General features: G+C 34.8%; 1 protein-coding gene across 1 annotated transcript in view; it reads left to right on the forward strand.

Moving 5' to 3' along the window:
* The window catches only part of B3GALT1 (beta-1,3-galactosyltransferase 1), a 211,963-nt gene that overhangs the window by 86,984 nt on the left and 106,536 nt on the right, over positions 1-18,443 (forward strand). The window contains exon 2 of the mRNA XM_040604884.1: positions 9,634-9,774. The gene's annotated coding sequence lies outside the window, so the exon portion shown is untranslated. The remainder of the gene's footprint in view (positions 1-9,633; positions 9,775-18,443) is intronic.

Raw genomic sequence — 18,443 nt, forward strand, 5'->3', positions numbered from 1 at the left:
TAAATTTATGTATAATCATCTGATCTGAGCTAGCAGCTTAAAATTGGGTAGTGTGAATACTCCTCATTAGCTCCAGAGAAGGCAATGTTAAAGTTCTCACCAAGTTTTGAGTTCTTGGTCCAAGATACTAAGTATTTTGAAATTCTCTTGCAGATAGATAATCCCTGCTAAGTGAGAAAGTTTTTATGCTATGTTATGTTACATGTATATGCTCTCCATTCTGTGGGGATATAAATCCATACTACATCAGTGAAGTCAATGTAGCTAATGTATACCATCTGGGCATCTGACACAAAAAATCTGACACAAAATTATTTCCCAATGTAATATTCGTAGAGATGAAAAGCAAACTTAAGAGGAAAAAAATCCCATAATTCAACCCATGCCCATGTGTATAGAAAAGCAGAATTTGCTTTCATTATTTTTCTTTTTATTTCTAGATTTTGAAAATTCCAAAACTCACATATTGTGAAGGATTTTTCCTCTCATAATTGTACATAAAATGTATTATTGTAGGACTGAGGAGCTGAAGTTTAGTGATGAATAAGACTACATTAAATCTAATTGATTTTAGGCAGCCACAGGGATATTCATAATAATGAGAAATGGCCTTAAAAATACTGACCTCTTGCATTGTATTTGTACAATGAGTGAATGTTGTCTCTCAATTCCGCCTCCCCTGCGCTCTTACTTTTAAAAAATCTAACTATTGCATTGCTGAGAATATCACGTCCTTCATTTGGAAATAAAAAAGAGCCTATTTATTTTAAAAATAGATTATTTTAGTTGTTTGTAAGTCCAGCATAGCTGATTTTGCTTAATTTTCATGGCTTCAAAAATACCTGGGTTTTTTAAACGTTATTGTAGTAAAGAGAATACTGAACTCACATGAGTGACTGAGCTTCTTGAGCCAAAATATTTGTCTTGCAACTTCTGTTCCTCAAAATCAAACTCAACAGAAATGACAAAAAATCTAATCACAGTTAAGCGAGAAGTCCTACTACTATGCTACCATTAAAAGAAAATTGCTAACAAAATTGTTCCACATTTTTATGTTTGCCTATTAGACTTAAATTCCTCCGTCAAGACAATTAAGTTTGGGTAGTAATTCAGAGGGCTTTTGATTTACTAACTAGAGTGTCTTCCTAATGAAAGTCATACATAAAGTTACTTAGCTGTTGAAGCTTCTGAAGATGGAGAAAAAAGGACTCAGCAGCTTAACAGTATGACAGAGATACTAGAAGGACAAATTTATACATATTACAAGCAGTGTTAGAGATTTTCAGGGGCTTGGGGGTGGGGGGGGGGAATATGGTAGAAAAGTTCTGATAGGAAAACACCTGAACATCACAAAGATGAGAACATCACCTACACAAATGACTGTTACTTGCTTTAAAGAGGGGTTTTGGGGGTTGTTTTTTTGTTTTGTTTTGGGGTTTTTTTTGGGTTTTTTTAACTTTAAGTAGTTTTACTAGACTCAGATCAGCCTGCCAGCTCCTCAACATCTGTTTTGGGTTCTGCTTTGCTTATCATAACTGTCTGACAGGCATTTATTTAATTAAAATGGTTTTCTACCTTTTAAAGCTGAACTGCTTTGAATGTTACAGGTTACACTGTCTAAATATGTCTTGACTTTATACTTGTGGTTTTGGGGGTGGTGAAGGGAAATAGAGATGGCTAGGGAAGCTTGCGAGTTTTTCTTGGAAGATTTGTGAAAATTCTTGTTTTATCCTAATACCATTTTTCTAAGAAATGTTCCGATTGATTAAACTGACATCTTAGAAAAAATTAACAAACCCATTTCCCATTGACCTTTAGTTCTGGTTTAGAAGCACAGTCCTCTATAAGGCACTCTGGACTTCAAAGCTGGCGAATCAGCCACATATCTATGGCATACATAACCTTGTAATTCACAATATTCTCTATATTAGATTAATATTTGCCCCATTTTCTACAATAATGCCAGACTCAGACTGATGATGTTACCTTGTTGATAAGGTTGCCATAGCGGATTCTTTTTACACCTGTAATTTAGAAAAGATTAATTCTTTTCCCTTTGTAAAAGGAAATATAATTGCCATATATTCTCAAAAACCCAGATTGAGTTATTCCATCTGATTTTGTGCTTCCTTCAAGTTGTACTTTTTTAAAGAAGGAAAGGAAGGTAGAAAATCAAACAAGCTAGTTTGGATTTTATGAATAAACTCCCAAACCCCAGATTCTCAGAACACAGGTGAAAATAAATTGTTTATACAATACTTCTAAAAATAATATGGGAAGCTTGCATTTCTTTCTAGAAACTTTCAGGCCACTTATATAAATTTTCTATGAATGATAAATTTAGCTAGATTCATTTATATAATGTCATTGAAAAGCTTCACATTGGAAGATGCAAGTCTTTGAGTAAATCAAGGTAAAACTGTGAACCAGAAAGTAGTTGTGATTTATTTTGTATTTCCTACTTATGTACTTACATACATCACAACTCTCTCATTCTTCTTTATACTATCTGGGAATCACAAATTCTGGAATGTGTTTCTTAATATTGCGCAAATTAAGGAAGTATCATGGTCTTCATTTTATAGAAGAGGGAGAAAAGCCCAGAAGCCATGAAAGGAACCTGGACTTCCCAGAGCTCTGCTCACTGGCCTATGTCAGTTATAATCCAGACCAAAGGGCTAACCATGTCTTTGTCACTTTGAGACAGCAAACTCATTTTTAAAATATACATACCTACTTGTTCAGCACTATTAGGTGACATGAAAACATTATGTTTCTGCTTATTGTTTCCATTGATACTAGTTATCTTCCAGGTTAGGTGGAACTATTAAATTTAATTGTAATGTGACCTGAATATGTTTGTTTTTTTAAAAAGTTCTGCTAAAAAAAAATAAAATATATTGATCAGATTAGTCCCATATGTCAATTGTGATCACAATGATCACAATGATCTTTCTAGAGACAAGAATCTCTTCATTAGATTGAGTGGGTATGAATTTAGTTTGAAATTAACTTCCTCACAACCTTTTAGCCTTCCAGAACAGAACAGGATTTGGTGGTCTCTTAAATGTGCCTGAAGGCTTGGTTTGAGTTCTTAGCTCTTCTACCCATTGGATCTATTTGCTCTTTCCTATCCTGCACCATTACAAAACAATTCTCATTTACTACTCACCACAATAAAGATCAGGAGCATTTAGTGCAACAAGTTTTACAGCCAGATAGGCCAGTTCCTCTGTCATGAGGAGGGCTGGAGGCAAGAGAACAGTAGAAGTGAAAAAATGTAAAAACTTCACATGCTGCGGTTCTGACTCAAAAAACCCACATATTGCCAAAGAAAAAGTGTCTGGTTCAGTTTTCTGAGACTTTCTACCTTGTTAATTTGGTCAGCAAGCAACTTAATGATCCTGGTAAACTTGCTTTCATATGCCTGTCTTTGCTGTGCTACTCACAGGAGGAGCAGGCAGAGAGAAGAAACGAAATTCCAGTCATTCACCAAACTCTCTCTGCACCATCAGTTTCTTTCATGTAATTTTCACGATGGTATTCCTCTGTTGATCTCTTTCTGTGTAGCACACTTCAAAACATGATTTCTCACATGTAACCAGGGAGAAGGGATACTTTGCATAAGGAGAATAAAATCAGAGAGAGAGAGATCTTGAAAGTAAATTTAGGACATAATGTGGAAATTTGGAGGATGCATTGTGTAGGAGATACCAGGACCAGAGGGACCAGGAAAGAGGGAGGCTGAGGTTCATATAGCCATTGCAAAGTTTATCCAACTCAAAAACATATAGCACATAGCGCAACAAGCTGGTAATGCAGGCAGGTAACATATTACAAGCTACTGATTCTCATTTTACATACTGTTTATACATAGCCCATTCAGCCTTCATCAGCAGAGACGTCTGAGATTTCTAATGTGAAGGTTCATAGATGCATGAATGCTTGAGCTTTTATTATGTTATTCAAACAAGCTTGCTCTACTTTAATCACAACAGAACTAGCTTTCAAAATATGAGATATATATTCAGAAAGCACAATGAGGGGGTAAAATAGGTACTAAATAAAATCTTATTAATGGTATGCAAAATGAAAAAAAATGTATAGAGCAGCATATGAGGGTAGTCATAATTATAAAAGGAAAAAAAATAATCACGTAATTACTGAAGGCACTGAAATTCAAACTCTTTGGAATTCATACCAGTAAAAAACTAAATTAGTACGACATACTTGTATTTCTCAAATACTTGGTAATAATTAATATAAGATTATAAAAGAAATTTCAAAATTAAAAGAAATTAAGAAATTACTGCTTTTAAAAAGTATAACTCAGCATAATGAGCTAAAAATTCAGAAATAAGACCCTCTTAATGTAACAGCAATTTTTAATTTACTTAAAAAGAGGCAGACATTTCAAATGATACATTTGAGTTAGTTTTGCAGCTAACAATTGATCTTCCATAAATATAAACAATATTCAGGGCAAAAGAAAATATAACCTGTTGCACTACGCAGTAATTATCAAATTAATTAAATACAGTGAGAACTGTACTAAAGACCATATCTAACAAGAAATTTCCCATCTCAAGAGGCCAACAAGTATGATCAGTTTTCACATCAAGTTAAGTACTTCTGGAGCACAGATCAGCACCAGAAATCAATAATGCTACAATGATGAAAAGAGGCACAGAATCGGTTCTTTTTGTACAAAGGACTATGAAAAGAATAAAAAACCATGGAAAGTGTAAGCATATTTAGTTGTTCAAATGATTTAGAAGAGGTTAAAAAGATTAAAAATCAGGAACTACTTTTTTTCAATTGACCAAGTATCAGATTTTATTTATTATTTCCCCTGGAAACTGGAGACCAGTTGATTAGACATCAGCTATTGAAAAAATCATTGTGTGAAAGTTAAAATGCCCACTGGAAAAGCATAGTTCAATTAAGCATAGTCTGCACAGATCAGTCAGAGAAGGTCATACTTTACTGACATGCAAGAGTACTGTGAAGATGTTATTGCCATGACTGATGAAAGGAATTCAGTAGATTTATGACACCCTGATTTGACAACGCCCTGCCCTCAGAAATTAATGTCTATAGGACAATGTTAGGACACAGGGGGTAAATTAAACTGCTAGTTAAAAATAAGAGGTGGAAAAATACATTTGAAAGCTTGGTTTTTCAAGTTGTTTTGGGAGGAATTATGTAGGTCTAAATCAAATTTCTAGTACAACCATATTACTTTATTTAGGATAAGAATACTGATTCATTTTAAATTGCAACTGAATTTCGAGTTGGTCATATTATCTAGATGAATCAGTAGATGACAATCAAACTTAGGTCTATACAGAAGTAAACCTATCTAAAGGACATAGTATGCATACACCTTGCATAGTAATGCCATTCAGAAATGAAGTGTGACAAGCCACTGAGCAGTGCACTTCTGTGTATTGCTAAGGACAAAGCAGCAGTATCTCATATTATCCAAACACATTGCAAACATGGATTTTTTTCTGTTATTTCAGGTGCTTGTTCGAAACCAGGGGGGAACTACTTGTCACAAGAAAATAATACTGTTTCGTCCCATGCTGAAACATCAGAACTTTACCAAGTCTTTGTTTGGACAAACCCAGTTGTAATTTAACTGGTGTATACCTACATTCAGCAGCTTTTGTAATGCTTGCCCAGAACATATAGTGTGTAAAATTATTTTTCATAAATTCTATTAGTGCCTCTTATGGAACAAAAGACTTCCTCTACAATTATTAAGCTACCCGATACAATTCAGAAAGGCAGCTCTAGTACAGAAATTTAGAAGAGTTTTTTGATATCACAGGGAGGATGCCAACTTCCATGAAATGCAGCAAGTTTTCAGAGTAATTGTTGAAGAGCTCTATCAGATCAACATTAGAAGTACTTTTAAGACTTCCCTGTAACTGAAATTTCTGTTATCATTGAAGTATTTAAGTTACATAAAAAAGAACACTGATTTTTTCCTAGATGAGATTTGAGACAGTATAAAGAAGTAATCAGAATTACAAAAAAGACTAAGACAAACTGAGCCAGAGAATCAGAAATTATGAGTGCAAGAGATGAGCTTGAAATCAGTATAAGGGAAAACTAAAGCTCAGATAAAACATATATATCCATAGTGATGGGACAGTATTACAATATTCCTAGAATCAATTCATACTTCCATTTGTTTTTCTGAACTTTTATTTCCCCTTGATGTGGCCTGAAGAGAATTTTTTTTTCCCACCTTTGTGAAAAGCATTTTCTAGAAGGCAGACAGTCTGCCTTTTCTGGTTCATTTCCTAAAAGATGCTATGGTCCTTGGAGCTTTTAGCCCCACTGTAGGTACTGTACACACAGAGGGATTCTTCCCTAGTGACCTCAAGACTCCAGAGCCCAACATGTTTTACTGTACTTCACAGCATGTAAAGTGTCAGTAGTTAGTACTTCTGACTACTACAGCATGTAACTAGTCAGTAGCACGTGACACTGGTCAGTACCCTGAACCCTATACATCTCTGAAAACAGAGATTTACAGATGACAAAGAAACTGATCTGAATTGCATAATGAGATGATGTTCTAGAAGCTAAAGGAACTAGAGAAGAGGGAGTGACACACCTAGCTGATTATTTTTGAGCAATGGGAGAAGTGTAGTTCAGGTATGGGCAAGCACTCCAGCTCATTATCATTTTAACCAAGCCGTTTTTATGTAAAGGCTTTAAAACAGAACTAAGTTACCATGGAAACTGATTGCAGCAGAGACTTACTGTAAATTCTTTTCTAGACAAGGATAACAGGACTGACAGGTGGGCTGTAAAAGCAAAATGAGTGCAATATAGAGTTAGGCATGATGGCCTGTTTTCTCTTCCTAAAAGTGTGTCTTTTATGGCTCTGCTTTATCTCTACTGTTTTCTACAGTGATATATTGAACATATTTTAAAAGAAGCTCCCACCCAAATGAACTTTTTATTTTGTCATAATCCTATTTGCAAGGGAACGTACGTGCTCTACGGAAAAGAGCTGAAGGGCAGGGCACCCCACTTATTTTCCCAAATTATGATGTCTTGCCAGAATCATTAGGGATGAAGAGCCATCACTCAGGAAACACATTTGCATGAAGTGCCCTTTGCTGCCAGTGTTTATATTTTGTTCCTGAAATATGCTCTAGGTACATTCACACCATAGCACAGTACTCTCCAGGTACAATATGAAAGAAGGTAACAAGGGAATAAAGTGGGTTTAGTGAAGAAATACCCCTTACTCAAAAATTTTAAAAATATACCTATTTGCTGCAATCCTCTTTAAAGTCAAAATTATTTGGCTGCGTAAATATCTTCCTTAGTCTGATGGATAAAGGTAAGAATAACAGAGATTAGAGTACACAGCCCCTAAAATATGGTGCCAGAGTTTTAAGAAAGGAAATTGGCAGAGAATGTACCTTTTCCACTTGGAATGTTAGTTGTCAGCACTGGAAAACATTTCAGTGTATGAATATGCAAGATCTTAAAATCTGTGCTGAATCTTTCTACCTGCTGTGCTTAATTTCAGAATCTTGTGTTATTATTAGAGAAAAACAGTTCTCTCTTCCAATATGAATTTCTACCAAAAGGAAGGTGGGAGAAGAGGCAGATTCTTACTTGAATTCATCCTGATACTTTTCTAGCCTGAAGTTTCTGCTTCTTGGTTCCAGGTTCCAGCTCCCAGCTGGAGCTGTGTTTGTACATTCTTTCCTAACATAACCCATAAAGCAATTTTCCTCCAGATTTTAAGAGGTTTGCTGTCATCAGCAGTCATAGTTGGTCCCAGTGTACTAAAATCACGATAGATAGTCACCTTTTTCAGCATGTTTGCCTTACAGCTAGAAGTAATGGCAACAGCTGGTTGTGTTGTCAAAAGTAAATATACTTCTCACCTTCAGTCTCTGCCTTCCTCAGCACTGTGGGGGTGGGGACATGACAGATGGTTCCTGCTAGCTAATCACAGAAAACATGGTATTTGGTGTATGACATGAATTTCCAGGCAAATAAGAATGGTTTTCATTTAATATCCTCCATGTGAAAAGCTGGACACCTTAATAAAACGTGGCATGCTCCAAGGAAACACATATTACATGTTGAAGGATATGAAGGTGTGACTAATCACAGAACTCTGCGATAAATGATCCACAAGCAAACTATTACTTATCATAAGTGAATTTTGATGACTGTGTTTATTATATGTAAAGCTTTCTGGCAAGGAGACAAAGGGAAACATGGAGCTGAATTCTCTTTTTAGGCCAAGTTCATCTTTGATTCAGGGCTCTGTCCATTGTACTGCATTTGTGTGTCTCTAAGCCACAGAAGGCTGCCAGTCCAGGCTCAGCGGCAGGCAGGCTTATGCAGAGGCTTGCGCAGTCCTTGAGACTGAATACTTAAGGATTCCGTGCATTAAAGGGTAGTACCATTTTAATCATTTAAAGGAAGGCATTTTAAGTATTTCTATGCTTTTTGTCTTCATTCTGACATAAATTCTACTGGAAAAGGGCTAACAAATATGGCTGTTGTCCTTCTCAAGCAAATAAGTTCCCCATTAATGTAAAAATTATTTTAAAGATATGTTTTTAATTTTAGAAAAGATGCCCCAAGAGTCTACAGCTTAATTAAATTAAAATTCCTTGGCACCATTATATGTTTCCAAATTTTAATCATTTTTCTTTCCTGTTTCTATGACAAAAATATGTCATTTCAAATAATCATGATGAAATTCCCCATACAGGTGTTTATAACTGTCTTGGACTTAATTAAGGAAGTCAGAGGATTAGAAATGAGAATGTAGGGAATAGCTAAGTTCATAAAACAGAACAATACAATTCTAGTTTACAAACTCTTGCCTAAAGCATGACTGTTCAAAAGCAATGGTGGGGAAAAAGAGGCACAAGAGGTGGAAGACAGATTGTTAGGAACTGGGGAAAAGCCAGGAAAAAAGTTCTGGGGAAAACCCCACAAAAAAAAAAAAAAAAAAAAAAAACAACACCAACCAAAAAAACCAACAAATCACCAAAGAGTCAAAAAGTGATAAAACAGGAAAAGGATGCAGACAAACCCGCTTTAAATTTCAATTTACAAAATTGCCATTTACAACATAAGGTAATTCTTGCAAGCCTGATCAGAAATCTGTGAAAACCAGTAAACCCTGCAAAGGTGTCTTGATAGGCAACTTGTTGTAAACTTCAGGATCAGGCCTAAAAGAAAACAGAAAAATTCTACAACTAAACTAGTCTGTGGCACTTCTAAATATGACTGGTCACTTTGAAGATGTTGCTTGGGCTTCCAAATGACAACTTGCCAAACACTAGTAGTTTCTGTTTCTCATAAGTCCGTATGTTTTGTGTTGTAAGACTTTTATGTTATTTCTATGTGTTTGTGTTGCCACATTTTTTTAGAAAAAAAAAAAAAGATTTTGTGCGTGGATTTAAGTGGTTAGCAATATAAAAATATAGCAGTATTCACATATGCAGATTTATTACACTTGATCCCAAATCTCTCATTGTTCTACCTCTGTTTTCATGGAAGAAAGAAATAAGAGTAATAAAAAAGTCTTTCATTTACACATATGTAACTCACGAATATTTGTCAATGCAGGTTTATCAATATACAGTCCACGCTGGTCTCATACGTGACAAGGAGGCAAGCAAACAGTGGAGAACGGCAGTAGATATGATGCAGATAAGCAAGAAAGAAAAGTTAAGGACAAAAAGACAGAGCAGTTTCTAAAAAAATCAGGTAAGGAATTCAGGTGATTCTGTATAAAGTGTAAATTGTACAAAGAATCATATCAAATAGTTTAGGCTTATCTTGCCCTTCCTAATATTTCTGAGAATTACCACTTTATGTGTCTATGGCCATATGTACACACGCACACATACCATGCTTACACCCACTCACGCAATGAATTTCCATTTTCAGCAAAATTGCCATTACCCTCCGTGCAAATATTTACTATACTGGTATTTGATATTTCTTGTAATAAAATCCATTTTCTGTATTTCATTTTATTTTGTTTAAATAAAACATTGTACTATTTCCTACAGGAAACCAAAAAAATAACATTTTTACAAAGGAGTAAAAGAGAGTTGTGCTATGTGTGGTACTATTCTTTCTCAACAAATCAGTTTAAAGTTCTCAAACCTTGTATTATCCTATTAAAGTACTGATCTCTTGGGGCATTACACATGCACTGCAGAAAAGCAACATGTGTTATGACCTACGTCTGCCTTCTTACACTGGTGACAGCTGGAAAGTTCATTTAGAGATTGAGCACACTTCTGTTTCCTAAGCCTGACTAGAGAGGAATAAGGATATACTTGCCAACACTGGAGGAACAATGAGCAGCATTTCATCTTTTGCTCCTCTGCTCCACTGCTTTGGAGAAAAGTTGCCCTACCACTTGCAGTGACAGTGGGAGCAGTAAATGTGATGGAGACTGTACATTCTCTACAGCCTACAAGCTGGGAAGCTAAGCTAACCGCATGCTATGCGATGCAATTCTTTGTGACAGAAACGTTCTCTTAACTACTTAAATATAGTTACTTTTAGAATAGATTGAAATTACATTTTTGCCACAAGCATAAGATGGAAAGCAATACTCATAACTAAACATCACATATCCGTAATTTGCCTATCTGCTTAATTCTTACCTCTCCCTTCCACTTATAAAACTAAAGCTAACATGAGATGCTGGTATACCTACATGTCAACTATTAAAAAATGGTTACTTACAGGGTTTCACGTTCTTGAGTAACATCATCAGCTTATTGCATCTATTTAGGACATCCACAAAATAGAATTCCCTTCATAGTTTGGCCTTGTAGAAGTGCTTTAACCCATCTACAAAATGCCTATGTTATGCTTATATCTAACTTTCATAGAACAGCATCTAATGCTTTCAGACTGCGTGTTTCAGATGACTGACTGCAAACCTATGGAAATTCACTATTGAAATAACACATTCCATTAATTCCCAGAAGTTCTACAAACATTAAAAACAAACAAAAAAACCCAGTTGAGCTTCCCAAATGACATAAAACTCATTATTACTGTTACATTATATCAATTGTATATTTCATAATTCATGATAATGCAATATTTTGTTCATGCTAACTTTTTGCGGTAAGATTACCACACATTGAGACATTGTGCCTATTCCTTTGTACACTGATGATTCTTACAAAATGACAACTGCTTCATTTATGTTAAAAAAGGGTTCAGAGTATCAACAAGGATGCCTCTAATGGGAGAAGCAGCATAATACAGCCAGAGTGTCTTTAGGACATGCAATATTCATCAGTTACAAACTTGGGAATGTCATACTGTAAAAGCTACATGATAAAAGATGCTGTGTGGTGTTACAGCTGATTCCATTTGCCATATGGCATGTTATTATTTTGTATTACCTTGGAGAGCCCACTAAAAGTGAAAGGAGAATAGAACACACTCAAGGTATATAGAGTAATGAGCACAAATTGTATAATTCTTAATTATAGCAATAGGGTCTGTAACTGCAATGGAGAAGGAACTAAATATGAGAGTTGAACGTGTGCTATGCTAACTCTCCAGCTACTGAAAACTAATAAATTCCTATCAGGAATATTTAAACAGGAAGCAATTGCCAGTCACCATATGTAAAAGCCTACAGGCAATCTCAAAGCAAGCTGGCTCAAAAGTCAGCAAATGCTATGTGCAATGCTGCAAACTTTAGCATAATATGGTTTTATATTGAAAATAGAGTTTTATGTGAAGTAGGCTGGAGAAAACATTAAATCAGTAATCTCTAAAAATGAGAGTCCATATGCACAGCTATAATAAAATCATCAAATAAATTATTAGAACAAGAAAGGGGGTGGGGTGGGGGAGAGTATTTACTGAAAACAATTAAAGTAAAAGAATCCTAAATTGTTTCATTTTGGTATCAGGCTAAGCGAGCTGTTCACAGGACCTAAGAAGTCCCAAAACAAACAACATCTCCAAATTTTAAAAGACTTTCCTTTTACAATTTATCAGAATTCACAAACAGAAAAATTTAGCCAAGATATCAGGAAAGTAGGTTCAATGAAAAAACCATTTGTATTTCATGTGGCACTATTTGCCTGCAAATTCAATTTTTCCCACTCCAGTAAATTGAGCTTCACCCCTCCCACCCTGCAGTGCTGTCTTTGGAAGCAAAATCCAACCAAGGTTAGATCATTCTTTGGGAGCTATTACTCAGTCACCACTTAAAAGTTAAATGACAAATTTTGTGATACCAAATAATGGAAATGTACAGGCTTACTGGGTTTTGGAATAGTTTGGCGCTAAACACCATAGTCCATTAGGTGATGCATTTCAAGATCTATAACAGGAACAGAATATTTTAAAATTATTCATGCTAATTGTGCAATACTTCAGATGACATCTTCAGAACTATCATCTATTCAAGTGTTCAGTTTGAGCAACCAAAAAGCATAAGATTGTTCCATTTGGCCAGATCTTTAGCAGAAATAAATCAGAGAAATTCTAGTAACTCTTAATATTTCCTATTATGGGTTATGCATTTTGCTTTCCTGTTAGTTTTTACTGGCTATTAGGTAGGTAACTTAACTTTTGTTTTGTTTTGTTTTTGGGTTTTTTTGTAAGTCATCTAAGTGACTCAATATCATTTAAAGTTAACAGAACCTCACAGTGAAATGAATAGAAGATCATGGCTGTATGGCCCTTGTAAGCTTCACCCTCCTTGCACTCAGTACCAAAACCCACTGTGTACAGTTTACCATTCTCAACGTTTGACACTGCACTGGTTTACATTTGTAAATACTTGCAGCCCAGTGATGGAAGGAGTGATTGCTGTGCAAATTACTTCAACCATTTCCATTTCTCAGCTAATGTTAACACCAACTCATGACACATTTTTCACTGTATTATCAAAATCTGTGAAGTTTTCACACATTTCAATTTGAATGCCACTCATGCTTATTCCACACATAATCTTCTGTTCCAGCCATAAAAAAGGCTGATGCAAAAATTACTGATGTCACTAAATGAGGGTTATTATTCAATGAGAGATAAGAAGAGGGAGGGAGGAAGGGGAGGAAAAGAGAAAGGAAGGGAGGAAGGGAGGGAAAAAGCCAGTTCTGGCTATTGCACTCGAGGGTGTTTTTACCTTTTGAATTAGAAGGAATCTTAAATATATGTTAACTGACAGCTCAAGTTTAAAGACTCTGTGTTGTAAACATACTTGCTGAATTAGCAAACATTTGTCTATTATTATCTTCTCTAAAGCTATGTATTATTACAAGAAACAGTAATATTTGTATATTTTTGCTTTCTAAGAACATACTCAAATCCATGCTAATGAGAGATAACTAGTGTTTGACAGAGTTAGTGTTTACCTTACCCTAATAAATTGATAATTTACAGCTACATTTTAAATACTTTTATTTCTGTTATTCTGATAAACTGTTGCCTTGACAGCAAGCACAAATGAAAGATAAATTTTCAGTGCAGCAGTTTTAAATTGGTGATGGAAAAATAACTTTTTTAAAAAATGCTTAGTAATTTCTTCTGAAAAGATAAAAATGTTTAATTAAATATAAGTAATGGAATATCAGTATGAATTCTTCAACCTAAAATCTTGTTATAATATGGTAATTACTACTACCACTAGTTTTTAAAAAATTTACAAACTATTCAAGTTTCATATTAAACAACTCAGGAAAACATCAAGAATATAAAAAATGGAAGAGTTCAGGAGTTGAACTCAAGGAAAGAATCATGTTCCAATGTTTTTTCTGCTAGTTCAATTCATTTAGGCAGTTAATTTTTTTGATTAATTGATCATGACAATATTATAGTATAATATTGATTATATTAGATGCGTACACTTTCAAAGTCTTCAATTAGTTTAAGAAGATATAGATAGGCCAAAAACTTGTGATGCTTCAGAGAAAAACATTCAGTTACACTTAGCAGGAAAGTCACAAGTAAAGTATTTTTATCTAACCACAGTTTTTAAGTAACCAAAGGGTGAATGGTGACAGTATCTTAAGAGAATTTCAGAAAGGACAGTATCTTAAAGACACAACCTATTCAAGTTGCATATTGTGCATTTTAAAACCATATTGTCAGCTACGCATCCCAGTTTTACTGAAACTACAGTATTTAAAAATTTGGAACACTGGTTATATAAACTGGAATAATAAAATTGTTAGTATGGACAACCTCTGACTTTCACTTCCAGAGGTGCTAATATACTTGGTTTTTTAAATACACTTCTACTTCTAAACTTGAAAAAGAAGCAACTGCCCTATGCTTTGGAGCTGCCTAGCTAAATACAACTTCTGTATGTATTTTAGGGCTTCTTTTGATATTTATTCAACTGTCAATTCTCATACATTTCTTCCAAAAAGATACTCTGCTGGATATTTGCAGTATATTATGAACAGATGTTGTTCCTGCTCTGCTGGTTCATGTTAGAGAACTTGTACCTTTGATAGATTATGAAGAGTGGATGAAATCATAAGTGAACAACACAGTATAGTATACTAAATATTTAAGATTTCACTGCTTTTTCTCAATGAAGTTATTCACAACAGATTATAGACTGGTGCTTCAACACTATTCTAAATCAAAGCGGTTTCATGCCACCAAAAGCTGACAGACTCTCAAGGTAAATGACTGGTGATATATATATAGATATATATAGAGAGAGATATCTATCTATCTATCTATCTATATATACATATATAATATTTTCCAGAATAAACCTCAATATCATCTGAGAGTAAGGACCACGATATGCCCTTAATTGTCCAACAAAGACCTTTGTAATATCAGGAATTTTCAGGGGTATAGTAAGCAGATCCTATTTTGCAAGCATGGCTTTTTAACTGTAATGCCTACGTTGCACATTTGGCCATTTCAGTCACTAGTAAAGTACTGAATGGTTTCCTATCCTTTTGTTCCCAAGGATGTACATGTGTGGTTTTTATATACTGTGTAGGTTCCAAAAAAAAAGAAAACAATTATTTGATGTAAACAGCTGAACCTGGGAAATGAACAAGATTAAGAATATATGATAATGTGTTTGGAGCGAGTCCATGTTATTGGAATGCTCAGGTATTACAATGAAGGCTCTGCCACCCTTATTTACACCCTCATCTCCAAGAACTCTTCATCTCTTGCTCAAGCCTGCATCCTAAAAGTAACATTAAGTGCTTTCCTGGAACAGACTAGTGAACTACATATTCAGATGGTCTCTATAATTTCTGATTTTTAAAGCCAGGTGACTGCAATACATCATGCTAGCAACAAATTATGCTATAAATTGTACATAACTGTATAGAAATAAAGCTGCAAGGTATCTAAGTCTCCATCAAAATAAAATAAAGTGGGAGACATTTTTTTTAAAATAGAAAATATAAGACCGAATATTGTGCTTACAATGAAAATAATGTTCTGTAATTCTTTGCTTACCCCACCAAAAGACCATCTGATTTCTATGAAGTGAGTTAAAACATACGAGGTATAAATTCCTTTTTGCTGTTTAGATTATTGAATTTTTTTGACATAACAGATGACAGTAAATGTGATTAATGGCTGCTGATAATTGGAGTTTCATTCCAGTGGTTATTGCTTGTCAGTAACAATTAATAGCTCCACAAAACCCCCATTCATTTCACAATATTAAAGAATGATGGCTTGTGGGAATTATGCTAAACTAGCACTTTCAATTAGATTTTGAATTTTACAGTATATTGAATAAGAGTTTATGGTTTTATAACAGTGATGGCTTATTGTTGTATGGTAATCACTCTCATTACATGTATGCTTATCTGGACAATTACAATTTTTATAGTCATAATATTAAAAATAGTCAATTGCAGGTTAACATTTTTTTAAAAGTATAGAGTATTTTGGTCTTTGTCAGTAAAGGTTATTTTGAATGTCAGTTATATAGGTTTTGTCCCAGTATTTGATAGGCAAGATGCAATGGTTAAGGGATGCAAAAAAAGTTTTAAGTTCCTCAGTATCAAGCACCGTCTGCTATGGCATGTGGCACAGCCACACAGCTGCAAGTCTCCTGCCTACAGTTGGCTGGGCTGTAGCTCTAAGGCAGTAACTGTCTCATCTGATCATTTCCAGAACTGTAGGAAGAGAGAATCACAGACTCACAGAATGGTTGGGGTTGGAAGGGACCTCTGGAGACCATCTAGTCCAACCCTGTGCTAAATCAGGTTCACCTACAGCAGGCTGTACAGAGTCACGTCCAGGTGGGTTTTGAATGTCTCCAGGGTGGGAGACTCCACAACTTCTCTGGGCAGCCTGTTCTGATACTAAGTGACCCTCAAGGTAAACAAGTTCTTCCTCATATTCAGAAGGAACTTCTTGTGTTTCAGTTTGTGCCCTCTGCCCCTTGCAGGGGAAATCATCAATAAAGGGAAAGATTCTTATTTTGGAGAGTCACTGAGGAGTATCCACACCTTTGGCCTTTCCTCCAGTAAATAACTTCCTGCAGTCAGAAATTAAAAATAAGCAAGGAAGGGAGAAGGCATCAAGGACTGTCACAGAGGAGCACACAGGGAAGAGAAGTTGTGAAAGATGAAGTTGATAGGAAACGTCATCTGAATTAGGACAAAGTGGTGCAGAGTTTGATGTGAGAGACTGGAAAGGGTATGGTTCTTTTCTGTGACCACATTAAATTTAATAGAGCAAATCTAAAGGTTCCTTAACTGAGAAACCAGAAGGCTCTGAAGTTTAACATACTTACAAGATAAATCTTGAAAGTATAAGTATACTAATAAAAATTCTGGCCCTGAGGAATTCAGTGCATTCCTAACGCTGACATCTATATTGTCAGGATCTGAGTCATAGATCATCTAATAAAGTTCAACAAAGTGGAAAAAGGAACAATGTGGAGAGCGAGCTTCATAAAGTTAACTTCTTAATTAGCAAGGCACATACTGATTTCACTTGCATAAGTGCTCTTGCCTAGGATTGACCTTGACTTCAATTTTTTGATGCAGCAAATACAACTTCTATGAGAATAGTCTAAATAAATGTTTTTTCCTGCTTTGTCTTTTATTTCAATATGCTTTTAAAATCTACTGATAATACCGATTATTTTTCTAATTTAATCTTACATAAATTGTCTAATGAGTCTCCCAAATAAAGAGCATTCTAGTAATTCAATTTGGTAATATTCTTCCAGACAATGAAGCTATCCTAGTGTAAAACAAGGAAGATGAGAATCTGTCCCATGAAAATCTGACTTATTTTAGCAAACTAGGTTAAGGAAAAAGTCAACAATAAAAATGACTGTGGTAATTCTAATGAAATTCCAAGTCAAAACTGCAGCCCACTGCATTCTATTTAAAATAGTAATTCTCCACCCAGTAATAACCATATCCAAGTCAAGGCCAAACTCTGATTGAAGTCAATGAGAACAGGAGCAAGACCTTTCTTATTACTATTTGATTAGTTTGTGCAAGTTTGCAAAAGCAAAAAAATACTACTGGTGATAGGGGAACCTCAAAAGACGCACTTGTTTCATTGGAAAAGTCATAATGTGGAAGTTTAGATAATTATACAGAGAGATGTAAACCTTTTTGATTTATTTTAATCCTGGCCTTCAGACCATCTGTTCAGAAGTATTTTTTCTTACAGTTTCATGATACTACTATTAGGTATTTGTTGTATATTAGCAGCTAATGGCCCAAATTAGTGTTTGTTCTACTGCGGCAGGTGCTGTATAGGCTGTGGTAAAACCAAATGTAGAATAAAATGGGACTAAATACAAAAAATAGCTAGCTTATGGGACTAAATAAAATAACCCCAACCACTAGCTTTGCAATTCCCAAGGTAAATTTTTGGCTAAGTGTAGGTTAGGTTTTATTTTAGAACAATAGTTTTTCTTATAATTTCTTTTCAATTCCCAATGTTTATTTGAAAAATTAAAACACCAAAACAAAAAAACCTTTACATAAATTCATAATTACGATGTGAAACATCATTATTAAAGAGAACAAAGTATACAGTATGTATGTCAGGAACTGAATACAAAAGGGCAACAGAGTTCAAAAAGGCAATTTGGTTCTATTCTTTGATCTAAGCTAATAAACCTTTAATCTTTCTAATGTAGAACATAAATTCAGGCATTGCAACGCCTGTAGATCTAATTCTAATCTCACATTCTGACAAATCATTTTCACTCCTTGTAACTCTGAGATTTGATAATACCAACACAAAGAGTCCCACAATATATGTCCTATATCCAGCACTGAATTTATTGTTTGGGAGTTACTTATTTTATGACTGAAGAATTTCTTTTGCAAGGGAAAAATGAAGATTTTTCTTTTTTATTTTTTGAATGCTTAAACGTTGAACCTTTATTCCTTTTCCCAGAAATTCATACTTCTCAT

Source organism: Falco naumanni, chromosome 8 (genome assembly GCF_017639655.2).
Source record: "Falco naumanni isolate bFalNau1 chromosome 8, bFalNau1.pat, whole genome shotgun sequence".
In the NCBI taxonomy this organism is placed as follows: Eukaryota; Metazoa; Chordata; class Aves; order Falconiformes; family Falconidae; genus Falco; species Falco naumanni.